The sequence below is a fragment of the Dermacentor andersoni genome, chromosome 7, assembly GCF_023375885.2.
Source record: "Dermacentor andersoni chromosome 7, qqDerAnde1_hic_scaffold, whole genome shotgun sequence".
NCBI lineage: Eukaryota > Metazoa > Arthropoda > Arachnida > Ixodida > Ixodidae > Dermacentor > Dermacentor andersoni.
Window position 1 is genome coordinate 101,745,951 of NC_092820.1, and position 19,465 is coordinate 101,765,415.

The 19,465-nt window shown below is 45.6% G+C and overlaps 1 long non-coding RNA gene across 1 annotated transcript; it reads right to left on the reverse strand.

The window, feature by feature from the left end:
• Positions 1–7,987: 7,987 nt before the first annotated feature.
• LOC129385428 (uncharacterized) lies at positions 7,988–11,841 on the reverse strand. The gene is made up of 2 exons (XR_008612961.2): positions 11,170–11,841; positions 7,988–8,159 (listed from the first exon to the last, which is right to left on the reverse strand). It is a non-coding gene; the product is annotated as an uncharacterized lncRNA (long non-coding RNA).
• Positions 11,842–19,465: the final 7,624 nt, after the last annotated feature.

Here is a 19,465-nt window from a genome sequence, read left to right on the forward strand (position 1 = left end):
CTATTCCGGTCTCTCTCTCCGTTTTACTTCTGGTCACTATCTCCATCTTTTTCTCCCCATACCCCTTCCCCGTGCAGTGCTGTTGGGGTGTCCTCCTGTGAGAGACAGTTACGGCACTGCACTTATCTCTTCCATTTCTCTTTAAAAATCACTTCGCACACTGCGCTGAGGACTACGTTAACGTTTCTTAGCCGGTAAAAAAGCGGTCACCTTAGAAAGATAAACAAGTACACGTGTCAATATTGAGACAATAGACGGTTTTAGTATAGCGTAGAGCAGCAAACGCAAAGCATTACCGTTGCGTGCACCACACTGCGCATGCGCTGTACGTAAACGGTGCTGGAACTCTTACGCACGTACGCTATTTGGGATTTAGCAGTGAACGCTAACGCACGCAACCGGAGCCTTACGTACCGCTACATGGCGGCGCTAGTCGAAGTGAGACCTGCCCGCTTCAGATCTAACGAGGCGTCTGCCTGCACTGTTCGGCTCATTCGTTCCCAACTAATGCTTGTGTTTGTTTTAGATTTGTGTGGTGATGCTTCGACAGCGGTGTGCAGGTGACAAATGGACGTTGTTTACGATATACGTCTCGATTAGCGGCGCAGTAGGCTTAACGAAAGGGTTTGCTTACGTTTGCTCATTGTTGCAAATGGGTCGCAAGCCCCAAGGGTAGCGTTGGCCTGGCGGCCTGGGGCACAACAGGAAGCATCCGGAGGTCCTGGCAAAGCATGAGTCGACTGCTAACAACTTGTTTATTCTAGCATCGCAAAAGAGCGGCCGGTCAGGTCGACCGAAGTGGAGAGACGGGAGAGCAGGTTACTCGACAGAAGAAATCGGAGCCTCTCTCTTGGCGTCCGGGGGCAGCTGCTTTTATACTCTCGGAGTTGAGGGCAAGAAGGAACGCCTCAATAGAGGCGCACGTGACGGCGCCGCTCGGGCACGTTGGGACGAGTAGGTGACGCATCCGCCGGGCCGGCGCAGGTCAGACCTCCTCGCTTCACAGTTGGGGGAGCTCCTCTCCCCGGCTGCCGCGCTTTGACAAGCGTGGGCACCAACATGCACACAAGAAGACACGTGGCATTGAAACATGCCTGGACGCGCTTGGCGGGGAGGCGTTGCGGCAGCGCTGAACGGGCCAAAATGTCCGCCGCTTTGAACGAAGCCCCGGCGTCCGTTGCATCCGCGCCGGCTACACCGCGCGTCGTAGGCGGAACGTAACAGACCGCCCCGCCGGGAGAAGGAGATCCCAATGGACAGGGGAATGCATCCGCTGTCCGGAGGGATGTCGCTCGATGATGCTCGTAACCGAAGTCGGTCGTCCCGCGGCGCTTCTTGAGCGCAGCGCACCGAGAAGGCCTCGTTCTCACGTTCAGGTTCACACAGGACACTGGAAAGTGACTTCGGGAGAGTTGCCATTTTTGTTTCTCGTTCCCAGCAAGCGTTAGAACTACGCCGAAACTCAACCGCTCAGTCAGCAAGCACGGCACAATCCTCACTAAGCCCTGCCAGGCTCGTTCCCCTTTTATACTACTGCCTAGTTCCTTACAGCAGTCTAGCAGCACTCAGAACGCGTCCACAAATTGTAAAATTGCACTAGAAAGCATGTCATCACTTTGAAACACTAAACAAAAGCAATATGTTAAAAATCCTGCCTCAGGAAGAAAAACATCAGTAACAAACAACTTTGAGGCTGATTCCTACGTTAGGGGCTTCGACTTAAGCCATCGGCGTTACCGTTGAGACTCCCCTTTTTGTAACGCACCTCAAAGGAATACTGTTGCAAAGCGAGGCTCCATCGCAGGAGGCGGCCATTTGTGGAAGAGATGGTCTGCAGCCATTGAAGAGGGCAGTGATCCGTCTCGAAGCATGCGAAGCGGAGATCGCAGCGAGCGACCGTACACTAGCTCAGCTGGCGAAAACCCCGTAGCCGCATGCGGCGCGGTCCTCGATGCAAACATCACCCCAGGCAGACACAGCTCCCAGTCAGTTTGTTGTGCAAACCACAATGCTCTCAACACGCGCTTCATGACGGAGTGGAGCTTCTCAACAGAATTCGGCTGTGGGTGGTACACTGAGCTGTGTAACAGCTTTACCCCACACCTTTCGAGAAAGGCTGTCGTCAAAGCGCTAGTAAACACTGTGCCCTGATCTGACTGGATTTCCGCAGGAAAACCAACTCGCGCAAATATGGACAGTAGTGCATTGACTATCTCAACTGAGCTCAGTTCTTTAAGCGGCACTGCTTCAGGGAACTTTGTCGCTGGGCAGATCACAGTCAAAATGTGTCTATACCCCGTGGTTGTTACCAGCAGAGGTCCCGCTGTATCAATAACGAGCCGTCTAAAAGGCTCCGTAATGATAGGTACCAACTTCAACGGCGCCCTCGATTTGTCCCCTGATTTGCCCACCCGCTGACGGGTGTCACATGTCCTCACAAAGTGGTCTGCGTCCCGAAAACACCCTGGCCAACAGTACTCTTGCAAGAGACGGTCCTTAGTTTTCTTAACTCCTAGGTGTCCGGACCACGAACCCCCATGCGACAAGCGCAACAGATCCTGACGGTAGCACTGAGGCACGATCAGCTGATCGGACTCCACTCCCCTGCGGTTTAGATACTTCCAGTACAGGACCCCACCTCTTTCCACAAAGCGAGCATTTTTCTTGGCGATACCTTCCTTGACAATGCAGCGTATGTTTTCTAGGCTGCCATCCTTCTTTTGCTCGGCTATCGAAGCCGACCGGCTGACTTTTAGCAACCTATTAAGTCCGTCTGACGTAGGCGCGATGAGCAAATCTGCAGATAGCTCTTCTAACTTTCCCGCATCGGGAATTTCCTCTCCAGTATCTGGTGCCTTTAACGCTACAGGCTCAATTTTATTCAGTTCGGGCATGCTCTGAATATCAGCTTGCTGCGCTTCTGACTCTTTCTCATTGTTCGACAACGTCGGCCCCGCGACTACCGCCTTTGCAGCGAGCTCCCGAACTTTCGATCTGGTTAAGGCCTGAACGCAAGCCTCACCAAACAAAAGCCCCTTCTCGCGCAGGAGGTGATCGGACCTGTTCGAAAATAGGTACGGGTATGGGGGGGCAGCATAGATGACACTGCGGCCTCCGTCTCAAGTGCTCCGAAAGGTCCTTCAATAAGCACTTTTGCTACGGGCAGACACACGCTGTGAGCTTCCACGGCTTGCTTGATCCATGCGCACTCGCCCGTGAACATATCGGGTTCTACGTAAGAGGGGTGAACTACATCCATTGTAGCTGCGGAATCGCGAAGCACTCGGCACTCTTTCCCGTTCACGAGGAGGTCTCGCATGTAAGGCTCGAGAAGCTTCATGTTCTCGTCAGTGCTGCATAATGACAAAAACATGACTTTTGTTTTTGTTTCTGGACACTGCGCCGAAAAGTGACCCGGCTTCTGGCACCTATAACACACGCGCACTTGCCTCGTCTCGAACCGCTTTCTGCGTTCCGCTTCGGCTGCCGCCGTCTCCTTCCGTTCGGTCGGACTGCTTTCACTCGCATCCGCACTACGTGTGTCCCCCTTTGCTCTCATGGGCGTGAACTTCGGCCTCTCAAACTTGGAGCCAAATTCACCCTTTTGACCGTCCTTAGCTCCGCGAGCCCGACGTGTCACAAACTCCTCGGCTAGCTCGGCGGCTTTAGCCACCGTACGAACGTCTGGCCTATCCAAGACCCAGTACCGCACGTTCTCAGGTAACCGACTATAAAACTGTTCCAGCCCGAAGCACAGTAGAACTTTTTCGTGGTCACCAAACGCTTTCTCTTCTTGAGCCACTCCTGCATGTTTGACATAAGCCTGTAGGCAAACTCTGTATATGACTCACTTTTGTCTTTCTCATTTTCCCGAAACTTCCGACGTAACGCCTCCGCAGACAGCCTGTACTTTTTTAGCAGACTCGATTTCACTTTGTCGAAATCCTCTGCCTCCTCTCTCTTCAAGCGAGCGACTACGTCGGCCGCCTCGCCGGGTAACAAAGTGAGCAAGCGCTGTGGCCACGTTTCCCGAGAGAACCCCTGCTTCTCGCACGTTCGCTCAAAGTTAACCAGGGACAAACCAATGTCCTCTCCAAGCTTAAACGGCCGCATCAGGTCAGTCATTTTGAACGATACTCGTTCTCCTGCACCGTGTGCCTGACTTCCATTACGAGCGCGTTCCATCTCTACCTCGAGACGCTTCATTTCCAAAGCGTGTTGACGGTCGCGCTCCTCTTTTTCTTTCTCTTTTAGCTCCTTTCGTACGCGCTCGTCTTTCTCTTTTTGCGCTTTTTGAGTCTTCCTCTCCTCAATGGTCTCAAGGCATTCCGACAGCTCGTCATCTTCAGCTTCTAACTCAAGAATAGCCCTTAGCAGTTCTGGTTTTCTGAGTTTGTCTGAGACATCCAGACCCAACTCTCTTGCAAGCTCCAGCAATTTCGGTTTGCGCAACGACTTCAAATCCATGGCTGCTCTGAATGCTGCTTTCTCTACTGCCTACTATTGTCTTGCCGCAAACTAATCGGCAGCAACGACAACCACACTTACCAGCTCTGTTTCTGACACTAACAAAAGCCTGGCAAAACTCGGAAGAAGAAAGTCCCGCACTCACCAAACCTCGCAGCCAAGAATTTAGCGCAGTCGTTCCGCTGCAGGCAACGAGTCATCACACAGGGCTCGTTGCACTTCTCCCGGATGGTCGTTGTGCTGCTCAGCATACAGTCAACCGCTTATCTTCGCTGCTGGCCTCCGTTGTCGCGATCTCACCGCTGGCAAACAGTTGTTGCAAATGGGTCGCAAGCCCAAAGGGTAGCGTTGGCCTGGCGGCCTGGGGCACAACTGGAAGCATCCGGAGGTCCTGGCAAAGCATGAGTCGACTGCTAACAACTTGTTTATTCTAGCATCGCAAAAGAGGGGCCGGTCAGGTCGACCGAAGTGGAGAGACGGGAGAGCACGTTACTCGACAGAAGAAATCGGAGCCTCTCTCTTGGCGTCCGGGGGCAGCTGCTTTTATACTCTCGGAGTTGAGGGCAAGAAGGAACGCCTCGATAGAGGCGCACGTGACGGCGCCGCTCGGGCACGTTGGGACGAGTAGGTGACACATCCGCCGGGCCGGCGCCGGTCAGACCTCCTCGCTTCACAGTTGGGGGAGCTCCTCTCCCCGGCTGCCGCGCTTTAACAAGCGTGGGCACCAACATGCACACACACACACGCGCGCACACGAAGACGCGTGGCATTGAAACATGCCTGGACGCGCTTGGCGGGGAGGCGTTGCGGCAGCGCTGAACGGGCCAAAATGTCCGCCGCTTTGAACGAAGCCCCGGCGTCCGTTGCATCCGCGCCGGCTATACCGCGCGTCGTAGGCGAAACGTAACATCATGTTTGTTGTACCGCCTCGAGATGGCGCCCAAGTGTATTTCGCTCGTTCGCTCGGTGTAAAGTCGCATGTCAAGCCGATGCATGTCACGTTTTCCGCGGCAAAACAAAGTAGTGTGGTCGGTGCTGTGGTCACAATGCGTGTGCGCTTTACTAACGACCACGACATGAACCTCCTGAAGGAGGTTTTCCCCTTGAACCCATTCGGACAGACGTCAAGATGGGCGTCCGCTGCAAAAAAGGGGAAGGAAGGGGGAAGTCCGCTTTCTGGAAGCGAAATTGCTGGGGAAACGTCCTCTCCGGAATAGGCTCGATGTTGAGAAGGCCGCTTTTTGAGCACACGTACGACTTGCGTGGTCGTTCTCGTTCCCAAAGCATGAGGGCATCTATGTCGTCCCAACTTAAAAAGGACAGATAATATAAGTCCCACAGAACACTCCATTGCGGCATGCTAAGAATAATCGGTGTCTTTCGCGACTCTCGACAAAACAACACTGACACCAAACACCTACATGCGTAATTAACGCAACGACAGTGGCTTTAGATAAGTTTGACTTGACGACACACTTGTTGATTCGGCATAAAATCAGCTCGACATTTCGTGTTGATTTGGCTTTCCAGTACTTCGTGTTTTTACATTTAGATGGTGCCGTATACATTTGCGCTGACGTTAGCGCTTTTTCTCCGTTCCGCTATTCTAAAACACTATCTTCTGTGGCACAGTGTAGCCATTTCTTTGTGTTAGCGTTGCGTCGCTCGCAAACGCTAACGCAAGCGTATTACGCTATACTAAAACTGTCTAATGAATTTGAGCGAGACGTGTAGAACAGTCGGCGATGATCGAAAGTCTGATCAGAAGCTCAAGGGCGTCGGCTTTTATGCATGACTCGTCGAAGGTTCCAGAGTAATCACTGGTACCGCGTTGCTTCCAAAAGCACTACACAATTCGTGTCGCCCATGCAATGAGACTACAAAACAATCGCAAACCATAACAATCTAAACAAGCGCGAATGAGACAACGAAGCGCACACACCAAGCGCGAGCAGATCATAGTACAAAACGAACGGCTCAGTTGTGATCAGATACGAGTACGCATGGAGCGGTCAGGCGGGTCCGCATGACGTCGGTTTCCCGTGAACACGTCCCTGAAGGGGCCACTCTCATTGCCCTTACAAAAATTTTTATAGAAAGTCCATAGACAGTCTATAGACATTTGTCTATGGAGTCTATAGACTGTCTATAGACATTTCTTTAGACTAGTCTATAGACAGTCTATGGACTTATGGCCATACACTTTTTATAGACTAGTCTATAAAAAGTCTGAGTCTATAGACAGTCTATACACTGTCTATAGACTGTCTATAGACTTATGGCCATACACTTCTTATAGACTAGTCTATAAAAAGTCTGAGTCTATAGATTGTCTATAGACTGTCTATAGACTTATGGCCATACACTTCTTATAGACTAGTCTATAAGAAGTCTGAGTCTATAGACTGTCTATAGACGGTCTATAGACTTATGGCCATACACTTTTTATAGACTAGTCTATAAAAAGTCTGAGTCTATAGACTGCCTATAGACCGCTTATAGACTTATGGCCATACACTTTTTATAGAATAGTCTATAAAAAGTCTGAGTCTATAGACTGTCTATACACTACATATAGACAGTCTAAAGACTTATGGCCATACTTTTTACAGACTAGTCTATAAAAAGTCTGAGTCTATAGACTGTCTATACACTACATATAGACAGTCTATAGTCTGATGGCCATACTTTTTACAGACTAGTCTATAAAAAGTCTGAGTCTTTAGACTATCTATAGACTTATGGCCATACACATTTTATAGACTAGTCTATAAGAAGTCTGAGCCTATAGACTGTCAATAGACTTATGGCCATACACTTTTTATGGACTAGTCTATAAAAAGTCTGAGTCTATAGAGTGCCTATGGATTAATTAAAATTCATGTTTGTAGACAGTTGTCTGCAGAATGTCGATGGACAAGTGTATAGGCTTACAGTTCTACTTTTGTAAACTGAAGTCTATAGAATGTCTATAGATGTCATTTGTCTGTATACATTTTATACACTTCAGTCTACAAAAGTAGAACTATATATACACTTCTACTTTTGCAGACTGAAGTCTATGGAATGTCTATAGACAAATGTATATAGATAGTCTATAGACATTCTATAGACTTCAGTCTACAAAAACAGAACTTTATAATCCGATACACTTTCTTCTATGATATTCTGCAGACATTTGTCAACAAACATGCATTTTCATTAATCTACAGACACTCTATAGACACAGACATTTTATAGACAAGTCTACAAAGAGTGTATAAGGCCATAACTCCATAGCGGCTACCTACTAGTTTTTTTTTTTTACAAGTTAGTTTACATTTTTCTTTACATGCGGTAGCAAAACGTTTTGAATGTATTTATGCATGTGCACCTGTTCCTTTTCATCTGCACTTATGCATTACCGTTAGCAGATTAATAATGCTCCTGAACCAGCTGTACTTTCATATATGTTGCATAAACAGAAAGAATTTATATAGTGTTGAATCATGCAGTGCAAAAAAAATAAAACAAATGCACCGGCAATGCATTAACCGTTTTTATTGCTCGATATAATATATGAATTCCTTAAATTCATGTCTTATGCTAATTATGGAAACAGATTACATATTTACACTACTCCTTGGCAAGCATGGTCGCCAGGCTGGCCTTGACCTTTGTGTCATTAGTCCCAAAGGTGCTGCAGGTGTATGCTGCAAATAAGTAGATGCAGCAATATGAGGCAAAAATAACAAGTGTGTATTCTTTGTATGTTCATTAAGCAGCTTAATATATTTGCCCAAACCATCTAAGTCAATACTTAATGCGGTTTAACTATGACTAAGGGCTGCTTGTCAATACAAATCAGTACCTTTATACAATGTTTTATTGCATGGTATGATGAACAATTAAACAGTCACAACTGCTGCTCGTGCCAGCAACAGTATGTTCCCTTTTATGACAAGTTCATATATGATGCATTAATGTACTTATCCCAAATGGTCTCTATATTTATTGCTGAAACGTTACCCAGTTGTGCTGTCTGTACAATTTTTTGGCTGGTAGTTAAGTATGCCCGTGCAGAGGGATATTTTCAGAAGACGTGACTGGAATATTCACAGTATCATGCCTAAGATTGTAATTTATTTTGCTTAATACACATTTAAATGTCTTTCTCATACTTTTAAATGAATGGTCATTGGCCATAACTTCAACAGAAGGCAGATGGGTTGATTGTATTGATATGGTCACTTAATTTCTTACAGGTAATGAGGCCTCTTGGGCATGCTAACAGGTTTCCAAGTTAGGTATACCACATGAGCACCCGAAATACCACACGAGCACTTTGTGTCATGGCACGACAGATATGCACCTCCTAGGAAACAGAACTGATAAGATAGTTCGAATGAATTCTATCACAGTAAATTATTTAAGGTGCTTTGAAAGATGAAATTTTTTTCTAGGCTATCGAGGTTCAGGACGTTAACGCAAAAAAAACATATTGAGTAAGAAATGCCTTGTCAGTATGCTTGACATTCTTTTTTTTTTTCAATAAATAGGACCAATTTCCCTCAATTTTTATGAAGTGAAAGGTTTTAAAAATATATTTAACACAGAGATTCTCTGGTAACGTTGTATGACATATGACAAGACAGCATACCTATGTGGCCATTTTAAGATTTCCCGATCTTTTTCCAAGCCTTCCCTGGCTGTTTTCATGAAAATTTTCTGGCAATCTATGACGCCTGCAGCTTAAGTGCAATAAAAAAAATATTGTGGTTTAATGCTTGCCAAGTACTGCCAGTCCATAATATTTAGATAAAACGAATAACACGTCGGTCACTTGATATGTAGTATTAGATGCAAATGACTTGAATCCCTTGTTTAATAAAGCTGACAAGGGCTTCGGCAAGTTCCTAATTGATGGCCGCACGAGTACAGCACGGAAGACACAGAGACACACGTAAAACAAATGCAACAATGTGAGCGAAAACTATACAATGAGATATTTTTACGGTTCAATAGTAGTTTTTTATATAATTTGCTCTCATCACTTATGCCTCTAGTTTAACTTTGTTTCTCTGACTAAAGACTACATGGCAATATTAATCAGTACCATTATGATGTTTCGTTATATTACAGTGTGATAAGCAGTTAGACAACCGTAATGGTCGCCGGTGCCAGCAACGGTACGTTTCGTTTCAAGACAGGTTCATGTGACACACAGTGTACTTATAAAAAAAATAAATGCGAGAATCCCAAACGATTCCTATAATAATAATTGTTGAAACAAAGACACCCGGCTGGACTGTGCACATTTTTCAGGTGTTAATGCAATATGCCCGTGCCGAACGAACATGCTCAGCATACTGACTGCACTTTTGAACAATCACGTTAACATTTGCAATTTATTTCCGTTTAGAACAGTCTGCAATGTCTCTTTTCTCATACTTCGAGATGAATACATTTGCCACACTTTCAGTAGAATGCACATGAATGGGGGCGTACTGATCAGGTTACTTAGCAACTAAAACATGTTACAATCTCTTAGGCGTGGTGATAAGGGTAGAACAAATGCAATGTCCACTGAATTATTTGAATAATCTGTGCGTTATCTACTAAGAAAAGACCACCAAATTGATAATCTGGCTCTTTTTTCTTTTGTACAGCGCATATAGTATGCAGTCTGTCCAAGACGACGGCACTACATGCAACAGTAATGAAAACCGGAACACTTATTACACACGACAAGGGCTTCATACCATGCACGACTGGCACAATGCGAATCTGCGCCAGCAGCTGCCTAGTGATTAATAGCACGTAAACTGCATAACGCCGAAGCATCGAAAAGCGCTTAACGCTTTTCATATAGCTCGAAAGATAACTTCTGCTGCTAAACTGTTTAAAAAAAGAGACAAAAAAAAATCTTCCAACTACCGTCAAACGCAATGCCTTCAGTTTGAAACGTGTAAAGGTGCTTCCCGGAACGACTAATTTAGTGTTCTCCAATTTTTTCGGCTAAGTTGCGAAGCTGCAAGTGACTGAGCTTATCGCAGGTTTGATGCTCCAAAGCGTTTGTGGTTGCATATAAATAGATTGGGTGAATTAGAGATTTTTGCTTGATATTTCTTCAAGTCTCGTGTTTTGCTTGCGGTAACTTCCCAAAATTAACTTGCGGTAAGTTCCCAAACGATGCGAAAACGGCAGCGCACACACTGCTGATGCATGCCCCGCAAACACGGCCTTTCATTCGAGTACGTTAGCAGTTATTCAACTATACGTGTCTGTCTGAACATTCTTGATGCTAACACAATTTCGAGATATATACGTAAAGCGTGTCACGAGAATTTCACTAGACATGCGGCGCAGCATTCATCGCGGCCGGATCAAGCGCCACGAAATTAGATCTACCGCACTGGCTGCCCAACATACACAATGCACAACATACACAACATACACAACATACAGTATCAAGTTAAAACATGGTGTACGTCCTTCTTTACGCACGTAAACTATAATGCTAAAATCAACAAGCCCGAGCGATCGCTCGCCGTAAAACATTCCGTATACTAGAAGCGAGAACAAGAGCGCGTTATCAAACCATGTCAACGACAAACCGACACTATACCCGAGTCGCCTGCGCTACATGCAGCCGCTTCGCGCTAAGAGATGCGCTCACATAATCATGAGCTATTGACGCAAAACGTCTTTGCTAAAGCTTACCGTTCAGTGTAGTTGACGTGTGATGCCACAAAGATGACACGCATACACAGACACCGACGTTCAGGCATACACCGCACACCGGTACAACCGTTTACGTGCCTGGCGCACTCGTTGAGACGGCGCACCGCCGCGCATGCGCAAGAGCTCCGAGCATGCGCAGGAGCTCCGCGCGCGAGGGCGTGCGCGCTCGGAGGAGTGTGAGCGCCTTTTCCTCCTTCATTTTTTTTTTTGTCTCTTTCTCTCTCTCTCTCTGCGCGCCATGCGCGCCGGAACGGGTGGCTTATTCATCTTTAACACCACTATTCATCTTTTTTCATGGACGAAGGAAATGCGCTGGTAGGTTGTATGACAAACGCTGTGGGCTATCGTATGAGACTGGAACGCTAACATGAATGCGCTGTTTGTAAAAGCCGTTACAGGGCCCTTCAGACGTTTCAGACGCATTATTGCCAGCGTCGATTAGTAATACAGCGTACTTGTAGCATATCTTCCAGCGTACCGCCAAATGTGATGCCCGCACGTATGTTAGTGCTAATTTTCTGTTCCGATGATAGGTCAAAGCAATCAGTACAGCATTGAGGTACTCATATGCGTGGCTGCGCAGGCATACCGCCGGCGAAATACTGGGTGGGCTCAGAGAATTTGGCACCTATTTTAAGTGAATGAGAAACTTTGATAGGTTTATAGCGCAGGACATCAGTCAACAAAAAACCGCCCGATGTTAGTGACGCAGCCGAGATATGAAGACAATGTGAAATGTATCCGAGAATCGGACGACACACAACGCGAAGACCACATGCGCGACATCGGTTCATCGCACATTCACAAAGTCCGCGTTGTCAGCTACAAACATTACGAGTGTATTTGCTGTTAGCTTGATGCCTGTTTGGAATCCACTTGTAGCTGAAGCTGGCGTTCATAACATCTATTATAACAATTGGATCGGCGTTTTGCTTACTTTATTCTACTGCCGCAAAAGTGATGCGACAACTGTGAAGACTGTCTTGGGATTGCCGAGAGCGGCTACGTAGATGATATCATGTGGTCAACAAATGCGGAGGTATACACTATGTGTATACTAATGTCTACAAATAGGCTCTACAGCAATCTCAGCAGTATACAACTTCAGTGGCTTATATCAAACGCAGCTACGTATTATCCACCGGTACCTGCGCTTGGTTACAGCGTACACGGGTTGGGCCCAGATTAACGATGTTTGTCTATTGTTAATCTATAGACATGCAAGACCACGACAACTCAGAGGAAGACCAGGTGGTGAATTCACCACCTGGTCTGCCGGCTTTCGCCACTTATTCACCACCTTTGCCACATCATCACCATCTGACCTTCACCACCTGGTCTTCGCGAAGTGTACGTCCGGGAAGCAGCCAGGTTTAGGGCCTTCGGGTGCGTGGAAGACCTTGGTGACTACCTTGGTGACTCGGACGGTGCCTGCTCCGCCGCGATCCTCGTTCGGGGCAGCTGCACCGAACGCAGACTAGCAGTCTGCACGGTTTGCCCGCCGCGCCGGAGTTGCGGTGCCGTCGTGCATGAACCAGTGCCATATCATCGCGTTCGCAGAGGGCGGGGGGTATGGGAACTCGGAATTACAAATTATCGACTTTCTTCTATACATATTCAATACACCGGGAGTAGAGAAAAAGAAATAGAAACCTTGTCGACTATATTGTCCATAATATAGAGAGTCTATAGACAAAGTATGGACAAAAATAAATAGAAACTGTATCGGCTTTCGTCTACAGGTAGTCAATATAGAGGGGAAATAGACAAAGAAGAAACAAACACCTTATCGAATTTTTTCTATAGACTGCAAGTAGATAAAAAGAAATTGAAATCTTATCGACTTTCGTCTATAGAAAGTCTATATACAAAGTATATGGACAAAAATAGATAGACACTGTATCGACTTTGGTCTAAAAGTAGCCCATAGAGGGGAAATAGACAAAAAGAAACAAACACCTTATCGATTTTTTCTATAGACCGTCTATAGACAGCGAGTAGACAAAAAGAAATCGAAACCTTATCGACTTTCGTCTATAGAAAGTCTATAAACAAAGTATGGACAAAAATAGATAGAGACTGTATCCACTTTCGTCTATAGGTAGTCCATAGAGGGGAAGTAGGCAAAAAAGAAACAAACACGTTATCGACTTTTTCCTATAGACCGTCTATAGACTGCGAGTAGACAAAAACAAATAGAAACCTTATCGACTTTCGTCTATAGAAAGTCTATAGACAAAGTATGGACAAAATGGATAGAAACTGTATCGACTTTCGCCTATAGGTAGTCCATAGAGGGGAAGTAGGCAAAAGAAACAAACACCTTATCGACTTTTTTCTATAGACCGTCTATAGACTGTGAGTAGACAAAAAGAAATAGAAACCTTATCGACTTTCGTCTATAGAAAGTCTATAGACAAAGTATGGACAAAATGGATAGAAACAGTATCGACTTTCGTCTATAGGTAGTCCATAGAGGGGAAGTAGACAGAAAGGAAACAAACACCTTAGCGACTTTTTTCTATAGACCGTCTGTAGACTACGAGTAGACACAAAGAAATAGAAAGCCTATCGACTTTCGTCTATAGAAAGTCTATAGACAAAGTATGGAAAATATAGATAGAGACTGTGTCGACTTTCGTCTGTAGGTATTCTATAGAGGGGAAGTAGACAAAAAGGAAACAAACACCTTATCAACTTTTTTCTATAGACCGTCTATAGACTGCGAATAGACAAAAAGAAATAGAAACTTTATCGACTTTCGTCTACAGACAGTCTATAGACTTTGTATCAACAAAAGTCCAAATCTATAGAAAGGAAAGGTCGTCTATGAAAAGTCTATAGACTTTCTATAGCCAGTCTAAAGTCATTTTTGTAAGGGTGGTCTCCACCATCCGTCGTTCGCTCTTTCATCGCCCGCTCTGCATCTGCGTTCGCTCTTTCAACTTTCGCTGTGCTCCTTCGCTCAGTTACTGAGCCGACGTCAGCGCCGCCGCCGCTCACCGCAGGATTGGGCGCCTAAAAGCTGCGCTCTAAAAAGGGGTTGGCCATAGTATCAAGCTTGGCGGAGCGGTAAAAAAAAAAAACCATACAATGGACATGCAACACGACATCGTTCAGTGGAAGGAGTGCGCAAATGCATTGCCTAAAAGCCCTCGTTCGGTGGCATACAAGCAGGGAAACGAAACATGAAGGAAGCTTTGAGGCTGGATTGCAGTAAGGCAGCACGACGGCGCCTCTACTAAGGACGCCTCACTAAGAAAGCTTTCCGAATTCATAAGAGCGTGTCTAATCGCCGTGCAGACTTTCTTACTCGGGTCAGGGAGGTTTCAGAATTCATGCCTATGAGTTAAAGGTTTGATCTAATAATTTAAAAGATTTTTCAGGCTGGCACTTTGAAACGGGAGCCAGCGTTTTCTCGCACAGCATAGAGAATAGAGAAAATCTGCACGATCACAGCAGTGCCAGACGCTGTGCCGTGATTCATGGAGACCGCCGAGAAAGCTGACCTATCCAAGTTTTATTCGCGCCATCTGTCCAAGGTACAATGTTTCACTAAACAGGCGAACGAGTTGGCCTTGAACGTACTGCAATAGCTTCTCGGTGAGTCCGTGGAGAGCGCATGCCAGAGTTTCGAACCGGACCTAACTGAAAGCGGGCAAATACATTCTTCGCTTTAACCGGAACTGAACCGATTTAATTTGACTAAGGGGTGAACTGACAAAAAAATGAGTGTTCGCTTCAGAGCGGCCATTTATTTTCGAGCCCTTCATCTGCGTATTGCCTGCACTGTCGAGTCAACTCTGCAACCTCATTAGTAAGTACATACCGCATTTTCTCGATTTCAGTAGTAATGGCACTATTAGTGCAATAGTTAACCCATCCAACAGCGCGGCCGGTCCTAAAAGTTGCTGTGCAGCCGCAGCCGACAGTGAAATTATAGTCTGCTTCCCCCACTTATGTGTAATTATCTGAATTCGAAGTTTAGACTTTCCCTCGTCCAAGCCAGGTTTAGTAAATTGCGTCGCTTATTCTACAGAGTAACAGTAGGAAGAAACGCACCGATCGAAAGAACCTACGTAATTCTTGTCAACTATCGGTTAATAGCAGCCGTCTATGGGAACCCTGTATATGACGCTACATGCAAGTTGCCGGCAGCTTTGAAACTCATGAGGGGAACGCCTCTGTATAAAAACAGCGTTCGCGAAAACAAGATTTCACGCTCCGCTTATGACGCTCATGAAAAACTCGCGGTACGGCTTTCTGTTGCACAATACGTGCCACATGAAACAGTTTTTCCGAGCGTGGAAGAAGCCTGCAATTAGACGCGAAATGGCCGCGCGACTAGCCGCTTGAGCCACTTTGCGAGTAAGCGCGGGCTTCATCGTGCTAGGAAAAACTTTTTTATGTAGCACGTATCGAGCAAAAAAAGCTTTAACGGGAGTTTTTCATACTGCCCTGCAGTTTTCTCATTAACGCTTCCTTTACTTATGTTTGATAAATTTAATAATTAAGACTAATATTTTAGTTAGGCAGAATAAAAAACGATAATCTGTGTATATCCAAGCGACGGCAAATATTATCTTGGTTCTGTCGAGCTACGTGGCATTTGCACATTTTAAATGTTTGGCTCAAGCTACGTGAGATACCCTGTGCAATATAGTTGCATGTAAATAATTCTTCGATTGGTAGCGGAGTCTATAGCGTAGGGAAGCGTGTCCAACAATGTCGCACTGAGTTAAGTGAATATCCCCGGGAAATGTGGTGCTGTAAGTGTTCTGTAGCCACGGTGATCTTTCGTAGTATGCCAATTTCTGTATCATTTTGCATGCAGTTGATGTGAACGCACACTGCAAATTATTTTTATGTTGCCTAATTATTGCATTGTGTTTTGTTCTTGGCTTACGGCGTGGCGCCCCTTAAGTTCAACATTTTGCATTTATGATGCGATTACCAGCCTATAACTGAAACACAAGTCTGTTTTGGCGTTGCGCTATCTGTATATGATGTTTATCGACGCGTGTCACGCATAATTATTCTTCTGTATTGCAATAAGGAGAGGTGTAGTAATGATCTAAAATGCATAGAATTATAAAAATTGATATGCTCAGATGTTGTAACTATGGCTCTTGCTGTAAAACTGCTATGAAAAACGCTTGACGCACGCACAGCTCTGGGGCTCTATAACGTAAAACGTATCCAATATGTTTCTATTCCAATCTCCTGACGTCCAATTTGCGTAACCACCAACGTAACCACCGACGCAGGCACCGGGCGGTCACCCACAGGTTTGTCTGTACAGACTAATCAAACACTCTCCTCGTTCATAGGAGGTCGCATTTGTTTGCTTGAAAAACGAATAACAATGCCTACACTGAGCAGCTGGTCGTATCTAATTGGCTGACAAGAGGCGAGGAGAACGGTCAAGTGGAGAGGGATCCGCTGGGGCAGAGCCAGTGCACTGAAAATCGATAACCGGATGAAGAGGGTGGTGCCGGCGTCTGCGATAGGTCGGCTTTTCCTTACGTAGTTTGTGGTGGCTGGTCGGAAATCGCGGCGGCCTGCAACGGAAGCTTAGGAAGGACACTAAAACTGACCCTCAGCAAAGAAGAGTTGGCAGAATGAGGTGGTAAACGTGCCGAAAGTGCTCGAGAACGTTACACGGTCACGCAAGAAGTTTTATTATACGCAAATACACCCATGCTATCCGGCAGGTGCGAGTAACCAGCGTATCAGCGATTGGCGGCAGCCATGTTTTATTCCTTTCGGAACGGGGCAGCCTGCGGCTATTCCGAAGAAAATTCTGTTTTGTTCGGCATAATAATGCATCTTTATCGCGTACATGTTAGGACGCGGTGAGTTTGTTCGGTTTTGTGACGTCGCGTGACAGGCAGGTGAAGTGGGTGCAGCCCGAAAACTTTTTACCAATAGCCGAGGGCTAATGGCGAAAAGGGTTCGAATCAGAAATAACTGTTTTTCTTTTTTCTTTCAAATCATGCATAATCAGTGTGTACACATAATATCAGATGGGTAGCTATTGCGGTTTTCTGACGTCGCGTGACAGACAGGTGAAGTGAGGGTGGTCGAAAAAAGTTTTTGACGAATCGTGGAGGGTTGATAGCAGAATTGGAATACAAAAGTTTAGAATAGTTTTACGTTATAGCGCCCCTGATTTCGGGTTTCAAGAACATTTCGTAGAGAAATAAAGGGCGATCAATCTTAAAAGATTGGCAAAAATTAAGTTTTCCTTACGGCACCCTCGGCCGTTTTTCTACGAGGCAGAAGTCATTTCTCGCTTTAAATAGGCAGGAGGCGTCATCGTGGCGCGGTGTAAGTGCATGTGACAACGTGAACAAGGAACAGGACAGGCACACAAGCTTAATCCGGCGTAGCCTTGCCTTAATTTGAAAGGAGTCGTCAAAGGGGTGCAGATAACCTTTTGCGCTGGCACAATAGCACAGTCAATAACACTTGCTGAAAGGTGCATGCTTTTTCTAAGAGAAAAAAAAAAACTGCTCACAGCTACCGAGCGTCACAGTTGTATCGCTGATATAATTTTCCGGTTTTTTTTCTGTTGCAGAATGGCTTCCTTAACTCGTGTCCCAAGTTTTCATTGCTTTTGCCCATTATACGATCGTTAGATAGACTTGACTCACACATGCAGAGACTACTTTGCAGCGCGAAACGTACGGCAATTTTTGTACAAGCGAAAGAATTTCTTCGAACCTTAACTAAAGCAACGCCTCCCAAGTTAATTTTGTTCGCAAACGCCAACTCTCAAACCTTCTCGCAGAGTAATGTTATTTGCCTTATTTGATGACTGTACACCCTGCAACGTCAAAAAATAAATCAAGGTAGCGGGATTACGTGTATAAACGGAAGACCAACGCAAAAATGGACGTGCAACATAATGGCGCTTCATTAGGCATGCGCGAGTTCAACAGAGAAATATATATCAGAATATATATCGATCAAAATAAATTACCACAAAAGTAAGAACCACGTGTTGAAGTAAGACGCGCAATTTTTGACGATCGCAATATGGGGGAGCAGTTAATGTTGACTCATCGCTCTCCTTGATCCCGTCCGAAAAAGAGTCACAATTCACTTGATATATTAAGCACTGCTCGGCTTCTTTAGTATTTTGAGCTCGTGAACTATTCTATACAACAAATATTGCGAGGCTCTCGGACATATGCTATTCTCACATCTAGTCAGCAAAAAAAAAAAAGGAGTTATATTAAACTCCTTAGCAACCTACTCATCAGTTCTTTCAATGCAATGACATCTTTCATTTTGGTTGCAATCATTTCCCGTGATTGCTGCTTGCGTATAAGCTTACTTGTGGAATTTTCCAACTCTTATAAGCAATCTAAATTGCAGTCTTTGTAGGAGTCCCGCAGAGAATGGAAATGAGGTCGCACAAACGACTGATAAGGAACTAGCTTGAACTTCGATGGAGTCATACGTAATGGTTACTTGACGAGATTAAGATTACTATAAGTTTTTTATATGACTTTAGCTACAGGATCACTTAAATGTGTGGCTATTACAGAGAACAATGCATTAGTGTCTGATTTCGCGCGCAGGGTTATTAGTTTTACGAGGGACGTTGCGAAAGTAAGTTACGTCATTCATTTTCACACGGTAACTTTATTGGCAAAAGATTGCACAATGACACCACAAAGTGCACACCTTGCATTATTTTTCCACATAGGTGCCACCGACATTGAGAAATTGCTCCTAGCGTGCAATGAGTTTGAGGAAACTTCGTTGGTAAAATCGGCGCCCTACGGTGAAAGGAATTGTCGCACAGCCTGCTCCACCTCAGCATTCTTTGGAAAGTGACGTACCGACAGCGTGACTTTAAATGCACGGAACAGGCGCGCATTCATGCCGGTTAATAGCACGCATTTGCTTTAGCGACCATGTTGTGAACGCGTGTTTGTCTGCCATCGTAATTTGTACTGGAACAACCTTGGGCACCGTCGGGCTGCTGCTACTCTCTTGACCGGCATTCTGCGCATGTGCCATTGCTCCTCCGCTGGCGCTCCTTCCATCGTTGAACCAGCAATAGGATTCTTATGGCGATTGTTTGTTTAATCTGGCGTACGCTGTTTTGAAAAAAATAAAAAAAACTCACTTTTGGAACGTCCGTTGTATTATCACTAGCAAAGAACTCTTTCTGGAGTTGTGTTTCCTTCGCGGAAAAGTTACAAGGCCTCATACCATGTCATGATTACCGCATAATGTCGTGCACACTATGCAGTCACCT